Source organism: Ovis canadensis, chromosome 18, assembly GCF_042477335.2.
Source record: "Ovis canadensis isolate MfBH-ARS-UI-01 breed Bighorn chromosome 18, ARS-UI_OviCan_v2, whole genome shotgun sequence".
Classification (NCBI taxonomy): Eukaryota; Metazoa; Chordata; class Mammalia; order Artiodactyla; family Bovidae; genus Ovis; species Ovis canadensis.
Genome location: NC_091262.1, coordinates 39,677,178 through 39,695,443, shown reverse-complemented (window position 1 = coordinate 39,695,443; position 18,266 = coordinate 39,677,178). Strand labels below are relative to the sequence as shown.

Sequence of the window (18,266 nt, the reverse complement as noted above, 5' to 3'; positions counted from 1 at the left end):
ACCAGAACAGTAGTCTCTCTAGTGGGAAATCTCACAAACAGTTCACCTCAAAAAGGAACAGAAAAACACATCACCTCGCTCACAGCCTAAAAGAGACAAAGGCAGGAACTGGAGGGAAAACTGAAGGGTCAGCACAAAGAAGAAGGGATGAATTTTAGTCTCCAATACTAATCTGGATACACTCTCTGTCAGGTATGAGCAACCTAGCTGGTAGAATATTCACTGGTACTTAAGCTAATTCCAAGTCAGGAGCACTGTTACTGAACCGTGGCCTTCTTTCAGGCAAGCTCTATATCAGATTAATCTTTGATATAGCACCAAACACTACCTTGTCTAAAAAAAGGCACTTGAATAGACACTTGTAGAACTGTTGTTGTTTAGTTGCTAAATTGTGCCTGACTCTTTGTGACCTCAGGGACTGTAGAGCACCATGCTCCTCTGTCCATGGGATTTCCCAGGTGAGAATAGTGGAATGGGTAGCCATTTCCTTCTCCAGGGGATTTTCCCCACCCAGGGATCTAACCCTTCTAGTATGAATTCTACCCAACTATAAAACAGGCAAAATTATTTTATCCCAAACCCTGCCTTCTCTCCCTTTTTCTCAGGTAGCATGTGTCAAATACTCTCCCCTACCAAACCTATCTGCTAGCTCTACAAACTTTTCCTCTGATCTAAATTCAAAACTCCAACTCCCTAAATGCTGCAGGTAAACACTGTTATAATAAAAGGATCAGAACAACTCATACTGTGAATGAAATATGACCAACTCAAATCTAAAAATTTAATCCAATTTTAAACCTAAAATCTCTAGCTCAAATATGGGACATGCACATGGGCACCTGTATGTATACCTATGTACGTATTTTGGAGGACAGAGAGAAAATTTTCCTACCTGCTTCTAAATCAACTCTTAACCTACACTGCCAAGGAGACTGTAGCACATACAATCGTGAGTCAGAAAATGCAGCTCACTTCAGAGGCTTTACTAAGTCAGATCAACATGGTCTTCATATGAATTTCCAGCAAACCCCTAATACAGGACATGACAAATCATGAACCTTTATCTGTATTTGTCATATTTTCCTTAGCTCTTCTGTACTATACAGGTCCCAACTTTGATGAGAAAGGGAGTGCTATAGAAAGAAATGAAAAAAGACTCCAAGACATGTTAATACACAGGTCACTTTTGTGGTCAAAGTTAGACCATGTAATTCAGCCCACTATATTTTGGTAACGATATATTTTAGGAGCCATCAGTCTTGCTAACCTCTGTATTTCTAGTATTTGGCACACCTACATAGAACAGCTATTCCAGGCACTCAAATATTTATATAATGGATTAACACTTGACTTGCATGTACCCACATCACAAAAACAAGCCCTGAACCCTTATGTATCAATTATATGAAATCCAATCACCCATGTGAAAATCAAATTACCAGTATCTCCATCTTTAATTTTTAGAATCTGGGAATGCTTTAACAGTGTAGAACACACTAATCTAGTTTAAATTAGTTCCTTTCCCCTTTCCAAGCCATTAAACAACCAGCAGATTAATCTATGACAATCCAAAAATAGTATGCCAGATGACAAGTCTGTGTTTAAAACTTTCTAGTTTGTATGATATTCTTTTCAAGAATTTAATATAACTCATAGTGCAAGTAAGAAATAGATTTAAGGGACTAGATCTAATAGAGTGACTGATGAACTATGGATGGAGGTTCGTGACACTGTACAGGAGACAGGGATCAAGACCATTCCCACGGAAAAGAAACGCAAAAAACCAAAACGGCTGCATGGAGAGGCCTCACAAATAGCTGTGAAAAGAAGAGAAGCGAAAAGCAAAGGAGAAAAGGAAAGATATAAGCATCTGAATGCAGAGTTCCAAAGAATAGCAAGAAGAGATAAGAAAGCCTTCCTCAGCGAACAATGCAAAGAAATAGAGGAAAACAACGGAATGGGAAAGACTAGAGATCTCTTCAACAAAATTAGAGATACCAAGGGAACATTTCATGCAAAGATGGGCTCGATAAAGGACAGAAATGGTCTGGACCTAACAGAAGCAGAAGATATTAAGAAGAGGTGGCAAGAATACACAGAAGAACTATACAAAAAAGATGTTCACGACCCGGATAATCTCGATCGTGTGATCACTCATCTAGAGCCAGACATCTTGGAATGTGAAGTCAAGTGGTCCTTAGAAAGCGTCAGTACAAACAAAGCTAGTGGAGGTGATGGAATTCCAGTTGAGCTATAGCAAATCCTAAAAGATGATGCTGTGAAAGTGCTGCACTCAATATGCCAGCAAATTTGGAAAACTCAGCAGTGGCCACAGGACTGGAAAAGGTCAGTTTTCATTCCAATCCCAAAGAAAGGCAATGCCAAAGAATGCTCAAACTACCGCACAATTGCACTCATCTCACATGCTAGTAAAGTAATGCTCAAAATTCTCCAAGCCAAGCTTCAGCAATACGTGAACCATGAACTCCCTGATGTTCAAGCTGGTTTTAGAAAAGGCAGAGGAACCAGAGATCAAATTGCCAACATCTGCTGGATCATGGAAAGAGCAAGAGAGTACCAGAAAAACATCTATTTCTGCTTTATTGACTATGCCAAAGCCTTTGACTGTGTGGATCACAATAAACTGTGGAAAATTCTGAAAGAGATGGGCATACCAGACCACCTGACCTGCCTCTTGAGAAACCTGTATGCAGGTCAGGAAGCAACAGTTAGAACTGGACATGGAACAACAGACTGGTTCCAAATAGGGAAAGGAGTACGTCCAGGCTGTATATTGTCACCTTGCTTATTTAACTTATATGCAGAGTACATCATGAGAAACGCTGGGCTGGAAGAAGCACAAGCTGGAACCAAGATTGCCGGGAGAAATATCAGTAACCTCAGATATACAGATGACACCACCCTTATGGCAGAAAGTGAAGAGGAACTAAAAAGCCTCTTGATGAAAGTGAAAGAGGAGAGTGAAAAGTAGGCTTAAAGCTCAACATTCAGAAAATGAAGATCATGGCATCTGGTCCCATCACTTCATGGCAGATAGATGGGGAAACAGTGATAAACAGTGTCAGACTTTTTTTCTGGGCTCCCAAATCACTGCAGATGGTGATTGCAGCCATGAAATTAAAAGACACTTACTCCCTGGAAGGAAAGTTATGACCAACCTAGATAGCATATTCAAAAGCAGAGACATTGCTTTGCCGACTAAGGTCCATCTAGTCAAGGCTATGGTTTTTCCAGTAGTCATGTATGGATGTGAGAGTTGGACTGTGAAGAAAGCTGAGCGCTGAAGAATTGATGGGTTTGAACTGTGGTGTTGGAGAAGACTCTTGCGAGTCCCTTGGACTGCAAGGAGATCCAACCAGTCCATTCTGAAGGAGATCAGCCCTGGGATTTCTTTGGAAGGAATGATGCTAAAGCTGAAACTCCAATACTTTGGCCACCTCATGTGAAGAGCTGACTCATTGGAAAAGACTCTGATGCTGGGAGGGATTGGGGGCAGGAGGAGAAGGGGATGACAGAGGATGACATGGCTGGATGGCATCACCAACTCGATGGACGTGAGTTTGAGTGAACTCTGGGAGTTGTTGATGGACAGGGAGGCCTGGCATGCTGCAATTCAAGGGATCGCAAAGAGTCAGACACAACTGAACCGAACTGATAGGTCATTTAACAAAGATATTACTACTATACATAAGTAAAATGAAGGGCTTCCCTTGTGGCTTAGGTGGTAAAGAATCTGCCTGCAATGCAGGAGACGTGGGTTCGATCCCTGCATTGGGAAGATCCCCTGGAGAAGGGAAAGGCTATCCACTCCAGTATTCTGGCCTGGAGAACCCCATGGACTGTATTATGTATTAGTCCATGGGGTTGCAAAGAGTCGGACATGACTGAGCAACTTTCCCTTTCGAGTAAAATCAAAGTAGTCCCTTTCCCACACCATTAAAATATCCTACGTGTATTTTTTCACTACTTCAAAAGCTGAAAAAACCACCAGTAATTTTCAAGTCTCCCTAAATTAAGAAAAAAAGCAGCATATTAACTTTAAAACTACTTAAGTCAACACACGAATCTGCATTGGATCTTGTTTCAATAATATATAGAGATCATTTTGATAATTTTAAGTTCCTATTAGGATACATGCCATTCCAAGATGAGACTTTCCTCTTCTGTTTCTATGCGCAGTTATAAAACACAAAATAAACTGCTGGGCACCATACTCTTTGAAGCCATTTAGCATTCAGCTGAAATTGTATCTACTTCATCAACAATGGGCCCTATAATAGCTCCTTATTTGTCTCAAATCTGCTGGATGAATTCCAACTAGTTTCAATATTAGCCTCAAAATACTGCCAGCAAAGTTAAAAGTCCCAAGAACCTGGCTTTAAGTCATATAGAAGCAAAGACCAAGGATTTGTTGTTGTTTTTGTTGTTTAGTTGCTATGTTGTGTCCAACTCTTTGTAACTCCATGGACTGCAGCCCACCAGGCCCCTCTGTCCATGGTACTTTCCAGGAAGGAATACTGGAGTGGGTTGCCATTTTCTTCTTCAGAGGATCTTCCTGACTCAGGGATTGAACCTGCATCTCTTGCATTGGCAGGTGGATCCTCTACCTCTGAGTGACCAGGAAAACCCAAGACCAAGGAAAGTATGATTCAAAATTTCAAGAGATAAGCAAGTTTAAAAAGTTTTGAGTTTTCCTCATAGTCAGAACACTCTCTGACCTAAATTTTAGCAATTCTTTTTTAATCCATCCCCTAAGACCAAGGAAATAAAAGCGAAAATAAACAAACGGGACCTAATTCAACTTAAAAGCTTTTACGGATAGCAAAGGAAAAATAACCATCGACCAAATGAAAAGACAGAGCACTGAATGGGAGAAAATATTTGCAAATAATATACAGTTCATATGACTCAACATTAAAAAAACAAGTAACCAGATTAAAAAATGGGCAGAGGATCTGAATACATATTTTTCCAAAGAGGAAATGCAGATGGCCAACAGGCACACGACAAAATGCTCAATACAACTAATTACCAGGGAAACACAAATCAAAAGCACAATGAGATTGTCACCTTACACCTGTCAACAGGAATGGCCATCTTCAAACAAAAAGGACACAAATAACAAATGTTGGAGAGGATGTGGAGAAAAGGGAACCCTCATACATACACTGTTGGTGGGAATGTAAATTGATGCAGCCACTGTGGAAGACATGTGGTTTCTCAAACAACTAAAAATAGAACTAACCTATGACCCAGCAACTCCACTCTATATAGGATATATACACATATAAACACTAATTCGAAAAGATACAGGCACCCCAATGAGAAAACAAATATTTTAGAGAGAAAAAAGCACTCTGGCATCACACTCTGCCTCAATCCTTTCCAGAGGGTGAGAAACAAACCACATGAGAATACTGTCAGTGTTACCCTCCTGTACTAATGGAAGAGACAAAACAAGTCCTTCAACATGTCTATTTCTCATCAACAACTAAGGAGTTTATGAGCTTTTCTCTGTTCTGTTTTTAAATAAAAAAGGAAACATATGCGACCTGTGGGGCTTCCCCAGTGAGCGGCTGCTCAGTGGTAAAGGATCCACCTGCCATGCGGGAGACACAGGAGCCGTGCGTTCAACCCCTGGGTCACGAGGGTCTCCTGGACAAGGAAACGGCAACCCACTCCAGCACGGTTGCTTGGAGAATCCATGGACAGAGGAGCCTTGGTGGGCTACAGTCCACAGAGTCTCAAAGAGTCGGACACGGATGAAGCGACCTAGCACACACATGCGACAGGTACACAAAGGTCTGATTTCATAGAACAAATTATGCCATTATGCCAGTATTATTCCAAGGTGGGTGTATCTTGCAGAGAATAACTTCTGTGGTTAATGTGGTTTCTTTCCCTGCTTTTTCTAAACTTCTAAAACCAACTAACTATGCAATATAGGTTTCCCTTGAAAAGAAGGAATGTCCATTCAATACACACATTCCAATTAAGCAAATGTGAATTATGAAATAATTAGACCTCCTGGGATTATGATCATTTAAAAATGTTCAGCTATGGCTAACACCTTACAGAAGCTCTGGGGTACAATTATCTTGCTACCTATGTACTTTGAACATTACTTAATACCTCTTTATCTCTTCTAACTATTTAAGGAGCTAGGTCTAACAAATGACAGGTAATGAAAAAAATATTTTACCTGCAATACAAAATAATTCTTTTCCCTGTTAATGAACACTCAAGTTTCCTTCCCCTCAGCTTAAAAAAGAAAAAAAAAACTGACAGCCACTTTAGACTCATTTTACATGCAAGATTTCTGGTTAGTATGAAATATATTTGTTTCTGTGTTATTCATATTTTTTTCATACATTTTTATTTCATACATTTTTTTCTTTTGTCTTTGTGCTACGTCACTTCAGTTGTATCCAACTCTTTGTGACTCCATGGACCATAGCCTGCCAGGCTCCTCATCCATGGGATTCTCCAAGCAGGACTACTGGAGTGCTTTGCCATTTCCTCCTCCAGGGAACCCACCACTCCAAGGATCAAACCAGAGTCACTTATGTCTCCGGCATTGACAGGGAGGTTCTTTACCACTAGCACCACCTGGGAAGCCCCTGTTTTCTCTTAAGATGGACCATAAATGTGAAATCAAGCAAACACATGCAGCAAGCCAGGATATTGTTCTCTCTTTATTAACACACATCCTCAACTTATGCAGCACTCTCATTTTAAGAATTATGGTACTGAAAATATAAAACAGCTTCCATCCCAAAGTGTCAACTGAATAATCACTGCAATTGATTTGGTCTTGAGAGGCAAGCTTCCTCACTGTTATCAGACAGTATAATTTTAATTTCTAGAATGTAAAATTCTAACGCTCACAGTTAAGAGTGAGGTATTAAGAGATACCTATAATTGGAACCGTTTCTTTGTTTTGGGCTGTACCACAAGGCATGCATGATCTCAGCTGCCTAACCAGGCAGGGACTGAACCCTAGCCCCTTGCAGTGCAAGTGTGGGAGTCCTAACCAGTGAACCACCAGGAAAAGTCCCAGAATCTGTTCCTTATGAGAGACAACCAAACCAAGGATATTGGTGACAAATCAGCAAGGTTCTGTGCTATTTTTCTAGAATATTTTACTCCTGATTTTCATAGGAAGACAGCACCATAAAGAATAATATTAAAATTTTTATCTACATGGAACTCATTCTGTTAAAGGAATCAGACAAGAGGTCCTGGCAACCCATTTCCTTCAAAGGGATAATTATTCTGAGAAAATTATCCAAATCATTAAAAGGATAAAATATGGCTTAGAGTTTAATTATATACAAATCAGCAATTAAACATCTAGATTCATCACAGATTCTTGCGATTTTTCTACATTCTCTCTCATCCTCATTTACACTCCTCTGATTTCAGGTGCATCTCCCTTTACCCATCTTCTCTGATAAATCAACCACCTAATAAATAGTGTCTGGCATCTTACTGACTAAAAAGACTATACAACATTAATCAAATCTTACTTTGGAATTAATTCCTTTGATGATTTCTCTTCCTCCTCCATGTTAAATGGGGTCACACTTCTGATGACCGTTATCTTCTGAATCAAAACCTAGGATATGTGATCTAACAAGATAGAATATTTTATTCAAAAAAAAAAAAGGGTGCAGGAAATGGGCAGAAATATCAGACTACCTGAAATTTCTATACTACTTCCAGGTATGTGAATCTGCATTTTATGGATGCCAAAAAGTTGGTATTTCTGAAATATTTCACAAGTTGAAAAGCCAATAAAAAAAATACTTGAAAACCGAAATGTCCAAAGGTGTGTGGGTCCTGGATCTGTATCTCATCACCTGCAATTTGTCTCCTTATGTACAAAGTTCAAGTTTCAAAGCTCTAAGTAGCAGCTCTGTGCAAATGTCTTCAAAACATGAGTCTAGCCCAGACCTTTCTCCTAAAAGGTCTCTCTTTGCTAATTGTCTAGAAATTCACTTAGATGTCTCATCAACTCTGCCAGTAAAAGATCATGGGCCAGGAGAAACCAGAAGCTCGTAGCTAAATCAGAGTAGTAGGACAAGAGAAGAACAGAAATGAGAGGGTCCATGATAAATTCTTTACCTGCAATGTCTCAACTAATCTTCACAATAATATCCCTTACAAATAGGACTATTACCATCTCCACTTCAGAAATGAGGGAACTGAGGCTTAGAGATGATGGAATCTGCTCAGGTCAAACGGCTAGTTCAGTTCAGTTCAGTCGTTCAGTCGTGTCCGACTCGCTTGCGACCCCATGAATCGCAGCATGCCAGGCCTCCCTGTCCATCATCAACTCCCGGAGTTCACTCAGACTCACATCCATCAAGTCGGTGATGTCATCCAGCCATCTCATCCTCTGTCGCCCCCTTCTTCTCCTGCCCCCAATCCCTCCCAGCATCAGTCTTTTCCAATGAGTCAACCCTTCATATGAGGTGGCCAAAGTACTGGAGTTTCAGCTTCAGCATCATTCCTTCCAAAGAAATCCCAGGGCTGATCTCCTTCAGAATGGACTGGCTGGATCTCCTTGCAGTCCAAGGGACTCTCAAGAGTCTTCTCCAACACCAAGTTCAAACCCATCAATTCTTTGGCACTCAGCTTTCTTCACAGTCCAACTCTCACATCCATACATGACTACTGGAAAAACCATAGCCTTGACAAGACGACCTTAGGCAGCAAAGTAATGTCTCTGCTTTTGAATATGCTATCTAGGTTGGTCGTTAACTTTTCTTCCAAGGAGTAAGCATCTTTTAATTTCATGGCTGCAGTCACCATCTGCAGTGATTTGGGAGCCCAGAAAAATAAAGTCTGACACTGTTTCCACTGTTTCCCATCTATTTCCCATGAAGTGATGGGACCAGATGCCATGATCTTCGTTTTCTGAATGTTGAGCTTTAAGCCAACTTTTTCACTCTCCTCTTTCACTTTCATCAAAGGTTTTTTAGTACCTCTTCACTTTCTGCCATAAGGGTGGTGTCATCTGCCTATCTGAGGTTACTGGTATTTCTCCCGGCAATCTTGATTCCAGCTTGTGTTTCTTCCAGCCCAGCGTTCTCATGATGTACTCTGCATGTAAGTTAAATAAGCAAGGTGACAATATACAGACTTGACGTACTCCTTTCCTTATTTGGAACCAGTCTGTTGTTCCATGCCCAGTTCTAACTGTTGCTTCCTGACCTGCATACAGGTTTCTCAAGAGGCAGGTCAGGTGGTCTGGTATGCCCATCTCTTTCAGAGTTTTTCACAGTTTATTGTGATCCACACAGTCAAAGGCTTTGGCATAGTCAATAAAGCAGAAATAGATGTTTTTCTGGAACTCTCTTGCTCTTTCCATGATCCAGCAGATGTTGGCAATTTGGTCTCTGGTTCCTCCTCTGCCTTTTCTAAAACCAGCTTGAACATCAGAGTTCACGGTTCATGTATTGCTGAAGCTTGGCTTGGAGAATTTTGAGCATTACTTTACTAGCATGTGAGATGAGTGCAATTGTGTGGTAGTTTGAGCATTCTTTGGCATTGCCTTTCTTTGGGATTGGAATGAAAACTGACCTTTTCCAGTCCTGTGGCCACTGCTGAGTTTTCCAAATTTGCTGGCATATTGAGTGCAGCACTTTCACAGCATCATCTTTTAGGATTTGCTATAGCTCAACTGGAATTCCATCACCTCCACTAGCTTTGTTTGTACTGACGCTTTCTAAGGACCACTTGACTTCACATTCCAAGATGTCTGGCTCTAGATGAGTGATCACACGATCGAGATTATCCGGGTCGTGAACATCTTTTTTGTATAGTTCTTCTGTGTATTCTTGCCACCTCTTCTTAATATCTTCTGCTTCTGTTAGGTCCAGACCATTTCTGTCCTTTATCGAGCCCATCTTTGCATGAAATGTTCCCTTGGTATCTCTAATTTTGTTGAAGAGATCTCTAGTCTTTCCCATTCCGTTGTTTTCCTCTATTTCTTTGCATTGTTCGCTGAGGAAGGCTTTCTTATCTCTTCTTGCTATTCTTTGGAACTCTGCATTCAGATGCTTATATCTTTCCTTTTCTCCTTTGCTTTTCGCTTCTCTTCTTTTCACAGCTATTTGTAAGGATCTGAATCCAGCTTCAAAGCCCAAGCACCTATACTTTTAAAACCCCAAAAGGAGACGAGATATATATAGATTCTAACAGATAAGGTGTAGTCATTGGTCAATTCAAGAAGCATTCTCAGAGCACCAAATATGTGCCAGATACAAAGGAGACCAAAAAAAGAGATCTGAATTTAATTCCCCACTTATCACTTAATAGCTATGTAGCCAGGGTAAATCTCCAGCTTTACTCTCAAATGACTCAGAAAACATATATAACGCCTATATTTTTACACAGAGAAAGAGAGAGAAAGAGACAATATGATAAAGCAGATGGGAAAAACCATAACAATTAATTGAGAATCTCTGAAGAGGGGATGGGACCTTTTTGTACTGTGCATGCAGCTTCTATGTAAGTTTGAAACTAAATCCAAGTAAAAAGCTACAGAAAAACTCACAGTGGTATCAAAACAAAATATTTTGTGACTTTCTCTGGTTGCATTCAGTGGCTTAGGTTTAAAAGCAGCATATATAAACGGTAGAATTGCTCCAAGACTAGAAGCTAAGAATACTAGGAAGAAAAATGACTGAAGAGGGAACTGAAGCAAAGGAAAACAAAGAAGTACTACTGGGAGTGAGGTCTTGATAGAGCTTAAGACTAAGTATGGTGGGGAAAAGGGGAGTGAGAATTGGAATGACAGGAGGCTAAAGCCAGAGGAACAGTAGGTAGCATTCAACATTTGTCATTTAGGAAACATAATTTAACCCCACGAAGAGATGCCACTTCATGTCCACTGCTAAGTCGCTTCAGTTGTGTCCGACTCTGTGCGACCCCATAGACGGAGCCCATGAGGCTCCCGTCCCTGGGATTCTCCAGGCAAGAACACTGGAGTGGGTTGCCATTTCCTTCTCCAATGCATGAAAGTGAAAAGTCAAAGCGAAGTCGCTCAGTCGTGTCTGACTCTTAGCGTCCCCATGGACTGCAGCCTACCAGGCTCCTCTGTCCATGGGATTTTCCCGGCAAGAGCACTGGACTGGGGTGCCATTGCCTTCTACATCATGTCTACTAGAGAAGTTAAATTTAAAAAGACTTACTACTGTATCAAGTGTTGGTGTTGGCAAGGTTAAAGAGAAAAACTCACACATTCCTGATGGGAACACAGAACGCAACAGAAACTTAGGAATACAGTTAAACCATTTCTTACAAAGTTACACATGCAGTTATCACATGACCCAGTAATTCCAGTTCTAGGTTTCTACTTAAGAGAAACAAAAATGTATGCCACACAAAAACTTACACATAAATGTTCTTGGCAGCATTATTCAAATTAGCTGAAAATTGGAAACAATCCATTCGGAGAAGGCAATGGCACCCCACTCCAGTACTCTTGCCTGGAACTCCATCGGAAATAGACGGGGAAACAATGGAAACAGTGTCAGACTTTATTTTGGGGGGCTCCAAAATCACTCCAGATGGTGACTGCAGCCATGAAATTAAAAGACGCTTACTCCTTGGAAGGAAAGTTATGACCAACCTAGATAACATATTCAAAAGCAGAGACATTACTTTGCCGCCTAAGGTCCGTCTAGTCAAGGCTATGGTTTTCCCAGTGGTCATGTATGGATGTGAGAGTTGGACTGTGAAGAAAGCTGAGTGCCAAAGAATTGATGGGTTTGAACTGTGATGTTGGAGAAGACTCTTTCGAGTCCCTTGGACTGCAAGGAGATCCAACCAGTCCATTCTGAAGGAGATCAGCCCTGGGATTTCCTTGGAAGGAATGATGCTAAAGCTGAAACTCCAGTACTTTGGCCACCTCATATGAAGAGTTGACTCACTGGAAAAGACTCTGATGCTGGGAGGGATTGGGGGCAGGAGGAGAAGGGGACCACAGAGGATGAGATGGCTGGATGGCATCACGGACTCAATGGATGCAAGTGTGAGTGAACTCCGGGAGTTGATGATGGACAGGGAGGCCTGGCGTGCTGCGATTCATGGGGTCGCAAGGAGTCAGACATGACTGAGCGACTGAACTGAACAGAAGCCAAGACAGTTCAATGGGAGAAAGGACAGTCTTTTCAACAAATAGTGCCAGGAAAACAGAATATCCATGCAAAATAATGAAGCTGAACCCTTTACCTTATACCACGTGCAAAAATTAACTGAAAATGGATCAAAGATCTAAACATAAGAGCTAAAATTACAAAACTTCTAGGAGGAAACACGTGGCAAAAGATATAAATACTTAATATCTAGAATATATAAAGAACTCCTACAACTCAATAAACAATTTAATCCAAAAATAGGCAAAGGACTTGAATAGACATTATTTCCAAAGAAGGTATACCCAAGCATGGCCAATAAGCACATGAAAAGATGCTCAACATCAGTAATCATTAAGAAATGCAAATCAAAACCAGAATGAGATATCACTTCATATCATTAAGATGGCTATTCTCAAAAAATCAGTACATTTTGCTGAGGATGTGGAGTAACTGGAACTCTTCTGCATTGGTGATAGGAATGTAAAATAGTGCAGCCTCTGTGGAAAAGTTTGGCAGCTCCTCAAAAAGTTAAATATAGGATTACTTATGATCCAGCAATTCCACTTCTAGGTATATACCCAAAATATTTGAAATCAAGACCTAGAACAGATATTTACAATGTTTATACCAGCATTACACAATAGCCAAAAGGCAGAAACAACCCAATGGCCATGGATGGATAAAAAAACAAAAATGTGATAAACATACATACAATGGAATATTACTGCCTTGGAAAGGAATGAAATTCTCATATATGCTACTAGATGAATGAACCTTGAAGGCATTATGCTAAGTGAAATGGGTCAGACACAAAAGGATTAACACTGTTTGATTATACTTAGATTAAAAAAGGGAGAGGGGGGACGGTGGAGAAAACAAGAAGGGAAAAAAAGAAAAGGCAAAAAAAAAAAAAAGGAAGGGAGGGACCAAGCTAATGACAGACATTGCTACATGGATATACCTCACAAAAACAACCTAGGTGATGAAAGAAGCCAAACTCAAAAGACCATGTATTTAATGATTCCATTTATATCAAATGCTGAGAAAGAACAAATCTACAGAGAAGAGAGCAGGCTATTGGTTGGTTACCCAGGACTGGGGATGGAAATGAGACCTGTTTAAAAGCACTCAAAGAATCTTTCTGGAGTGATGGAAATGTTCTAAAACTGCAATGTCCAGCTAATCTAGACAAGATTAGCTGAAGTATTTCACTTTTTTGATGATACAATATTTGATATTAAAGAATACATGCAGCCCATTTCCTTTTCTGTAACTTACTCAGAAGCTTATATGACTTAGGTTCACAGGTAGATTCTTCATACACCTGGATGTAAAAATGAACACAAGGTTCTGGCTAACATCTACTTTAGGAGGTTACTAGCATTTTTAATCTCTCAGATGAAGTGTGTTCACACTTTGCCTAATCTTCCTCTTACACAACCAGGTCTCATGCTTTTATCATATGTGAGGAATTCAACAGCTATGACATGCAAAACTAACCATACATGGAAAACTACCTGAAGATTTCCTATATTTCAATCTTTTACCTTCTTACATTCTAGGGATGCTAAAATGTTCTGTATCTTTTTAGGCATGTTCCAAAAAACTGTCAGAAATACGTCTTTGAAAATATTTGTCTTTAAGCTCTGGCAAGTTGTTGTTGTTTTTCTGAACCTCACGGCATGCAGATTCTTAGTTCTTTAACCAGGAATGGAACCCATGCCCCCCTGCCCTTGATGTACAGAGTCCTAACCACTGGACCACCAGGGAATTCCCTCAGGCAACAGGTTATGATTTTGTCTTTTAAGGAGGGACTGCTAATAGCTCAGAATGGTGTGTGTGGCGGGGAGCTGGGGCCGGGGAGATGTATTAGTAAGCAGAGGTTAGACTAGGAAGTCACATGGCTGGGTGGTTAAAAGGGACTTTGATATGGCAAACTTCAGTTCAAAGTATGCTAGCCACTCACAAGCTAAGGCAACCCTAGACAAATTATTAATAGGAAGTGTTTCTAAATCATCTCACTTGTTAAATGAAGGTAACAATACTTCCTCCTCTTAAGGTTATTGGGTAACTACCTCAGAGAACCCTTAGGACAGAATCAGCTGGTAAAAAATTCAAAAGGCAATAAGAAATCACTATAGAATTTCAAGCAAAGACAGACGTGAATGAATAGTAAAGAATGTATCATAGAGAGCCAAAACTAAAAGTGAAGATTGGTCAGGGTGCTATTTTAGTAATCTAAGAAACCACACTGTCATGCGTGCTAAAACAGTGAAGAAAAAAAGAATTGATTCCAGAGTTACTATGGATTTTAAATCAATGGGAAGTTGTGGCTAACTGGGGAAGAAGAGAAGGAAGACTCAGTGGCACCTGGGTTCTGACATGGATGGTAATACCACCGCACGTTTACTGTGAGGGTAGGGGGAAAAGGACTTGAAGGACACTGCTGGGGAGGACAAAATAAGCCACTTAGCTTTGGTGAGTTTAACACAGGTGTGGAAGAAACGCTCAAGGAGAGTTCAGTGAACAGGAGTCTTAAGTGCAAACAAAAAATCCGTATTTAAGACACTAATCTCAGAACCATTAATATATAAAGATGTTAACTGATGATATGGGACTGGAGATTATCCAAGAAGTATAGAGTGAGAAGAGTGTTAAGGTCAGAATCCTATGAAATTCCAATACTTAAAAGCTGTAATGAGGAAACAGCAAGGATAGAGATCAGAAACAGAAGGAAGCCCAGGCACATCACTAAACTTAGGGGAGGAGTCTCAAGAAGTAAGGCGCAGTCAATATACTAAGCTCTGCTAAGAAATCACGTACCTACAAAAAATGTGGGAGTAGGGGAAGTAACCAAGATGCTTATTTGTGGAGGAAAAAAATGGGTATAAAGATAGAAAGATCTGTTCGCTTCTACAAAAACAGTACTAACCACAATGTTTTGAGTTCATTTTTTTTCTAACGATATACAAAAACACAGAAAATCAGATTCAGCCAAAGAGGTTAATATACATTATCAGTTAATAAATAAGCATTTTCAAGTTACCAAAAAAAAAAAAAAGAAAGAAAACCATCTCCTAAAACATTTACCTATTTTTATAAAGAAGCCATAAAGGGAAACCATTGCAAAACTGTAAAGTCCCCTTTTACACAAAGAGATATTGTAACTACTAAGCCACAGTTTCAAAGCTCTTTCACATTTTACCAACTTTCTGTCCATTAACCTTTTCCTCTGTCATTAAGAAAAAGAAATCAATGCATTCTCCTTGAATGAAGACTAGCATCAGACACTGAATGCATTTAATATCCTTCCTCTAGATCACTTTTTTCCTTCACTTTAAAAGAATAAAATAGAATTATTGCTACTGTTATGTTGTCTCAATATTAGGTCATTTAAAGATTCTTCTCCCTCTAGAAAATTGGCCTCTACCCTCGGAATGAAGCTAATGTACTAAAAGGATACTCCTTAGTTCAAACTGTGGACCAGAAATCAGTAGTAGGGGTACAGAAGAGAAACAATGGAAGGTTATCTGTTCTCAAAAGCACTGCAGGCAGATTCTCCACTGTCTGAGCCACCAGGGAAGCCCGAAGTTCTAATGTTACCAGAGTTCTAGGAGAGGAGGTAAACCTGTATCTTGCCTACTCACTAAAATATAATCTAGAGCCAAATTTGAAATGACTTTCACTAAAACTGTTATATTTACAATTACTTTCATCTCTATCTGGCAGCAATAAGATGAATCGGTTAAGAACAAAATTAAATACATTTTCTTAAATTCAGAACAAAGGAAATATGATACAAATGTTTAAGCACCAACATAAATCTTAAATATTTTGGTGAAACAATTGTTCTACTCATGAATCAAGTATTTACATTATCTGTATAAAATCCTGACACACCTAGCAAATTTAAATGCAGAGAAAATGTATTTCACAACAACTGCTTCATTAATTAAAAGTCATCAGGTTTAATTTTTTTCTCTTCCATTTCAAATGTTAAGAAAACCAAAATATCTGGGGAAAAAAAAAAAAATCACTCCTAAGCCACAACAAACACAACAGCCATGAAAAGAAACTTCCCCCAGAAATATACAAAAAGCCAAAGATTTAAGTTTATCAGCAAAAATTTACAGAAATTATTTACTAAATTATTTAAACTGAAAAATGAGCTGAACTATTTAGTTCAAGATTATACATACATGCTTAACTACTGGCTCCACTAGTGAATTAGAACTTAACTCATGACTTATCACTGACTCCTATTTATAAATTAGATTTTTTAAATGTCTTATAGAATTTTGCTTTAAAACAACTTTTTAAGTTTATTCTGGAACATTAGTTAACAAGGTCACATCCTGACAATCCTAGCCTATTCTATTTAACAGACTAGGTGCCAAGCTTATACACAATGCAGCAGTTACTGCCAAAGAACGCTCTTAAAGACAGACGGGAAGAGCACAGGACTAGTAACACACCATGTGTATATGGTCATCTTACCTTCAACTGAAAACCTAAGGAACACTAGGAAAATGCTAGTATTTTAAAACCTAGATCTGTAACATAGATCTATGTTTCTACATTGTACTTAAAAAATCAGAAATGCACAAAGTGACAAAGGCTATTCATATCTGTTCAGACTAACCTTAAGTATTACAGCTCCCTCTCTAAAAATGTTTCTGATGTTTTTCTTAGAAGAAAATCCTCTGATATGTGCTACCAGAAGAGATATGTACTAAGGAAAATTTGTGTGAGCAACAATTCCAATGTAAAACATCAAGCCCTGTTCTTAACTGATAGCTTCACATACAATACAACCAACAAAGATATAATTGCTCACTTAAGTAGGTAAAAATTCTCCCAATTTCCTTCAGCTGATTTTAATGTCCAGAAAATGGATTCAGATTCATCTACATAGTGGAAAACGGAATTTAAAACAGCCTATTAGTTTAGGCAAAAACTAATCAACAAGTCAGACACCTTCAGAGGCACACTTTAATGAGAACACTTAGGGGCTACCCATTAGAGAAATTTTAAAGCACATTTTTCTGGTGGCAATATAAACTGGAATAACCTTTTTCAAAAGCAATTTGGCTACTGAAGTCTTTATAGCCTTTGATCTAGGTAAGCCCACTCTAGGGGATTTTCCCAAAAGAAATATAGAAGAAAATATCTTAAAATTTACACAAACAGGTTTGTTTAGCAATACCATTTAAAATGGTGAAAAATTAGGAACAATCTAAATGTAAAACAGGCAAAAAACTAGGTAGATTAAGGTCCCATTAACCTAAGGGAATTCTATAGCAAATGAAATGAAAACAATTTTAATAATAGATGATACAGTTTGATAAAAAATAGAAAACTGTCTTTATTAACAATCATGGGCAAAATATAAGATATGGTAAGGTACAGAATAGAACAGGGGAAGAAGACCACCTCACAACAATCTTGTGGATATCTGGGTGACTTTCCTTGATTTTATTAGTATTATAGTATTGCTTATGCAATAGATGGAGCAGAAAGCATTAATTTAAAACCTTTTGTGTGATCTGAAAGAAGCAGCATAGTAAATACAAGTATACTGACTGAAATGCTTAGGTGGCATTTGGACCAATTATTCAAATTATTCTAAACCTTAATCCCTATAAGATCAAAGAGCAATAATACAAAAACAAGGACCTCTAAGGGAAACTTCTGGTACTGAAACATAGTAAAATTATTTCTTAAGTAAGAAATGTCAATAGATTTATAGACACTTTTTAAGTTTTGGCAGCCTATTTATACTTCTTAAAAATATAAATTCATTCATTTCCTGTTTCAAAAGGGTGTTGATTGCTTTATGTCCACCTTGAAAGAAATGAAGTTTGAAAGGAGGACAAAGTTTTACCTTGTTCTATATAAAATGAATCTATGATCTTTTAAAAAAGCAAAACTAAAATTATGAGCATACTAAAAAGCGCCAACACATTGGTAGATTTAAAATACACTGAAGTTTAAAAGGGGGGGATGTATGCTGGGGGGTAAAAAAAATTAACAGCTGGCATTTCAATTCTTTAAAAAAGACACCTTTAAACCTACCACATATATCTGTCTTTTAGC

General features: G+C 38.9%; 1 protein-coding gene across 13 annotated transcripts in view; it reads right to left on the bottom strand.

Annotated features, from left to right (window-relative positions):
* ZFAND6 (zinc finger AN1-type containing 6) overlaps positions 1–18,266 on the bottom strand; it is a 55,830-nt gene that overhangs the window by 26,784 nt on the left and 10,780 nt on the right. The window contains exon 2 of one of the 13 annotated variants that reach the window (XM_069558987.1): positions 7,551–7,653. The exons of the other annotated variants lie outside the window; for them this stretch is intronic. The gene's annotated coding sequence lies outside the window, so the exon portion shown is untranslated. The remainder of the gene's footprint in view (positions 1–7,550; positions 7,654–18,266) is intronic. 13 annotated transcript variants of the gene reach the window in all.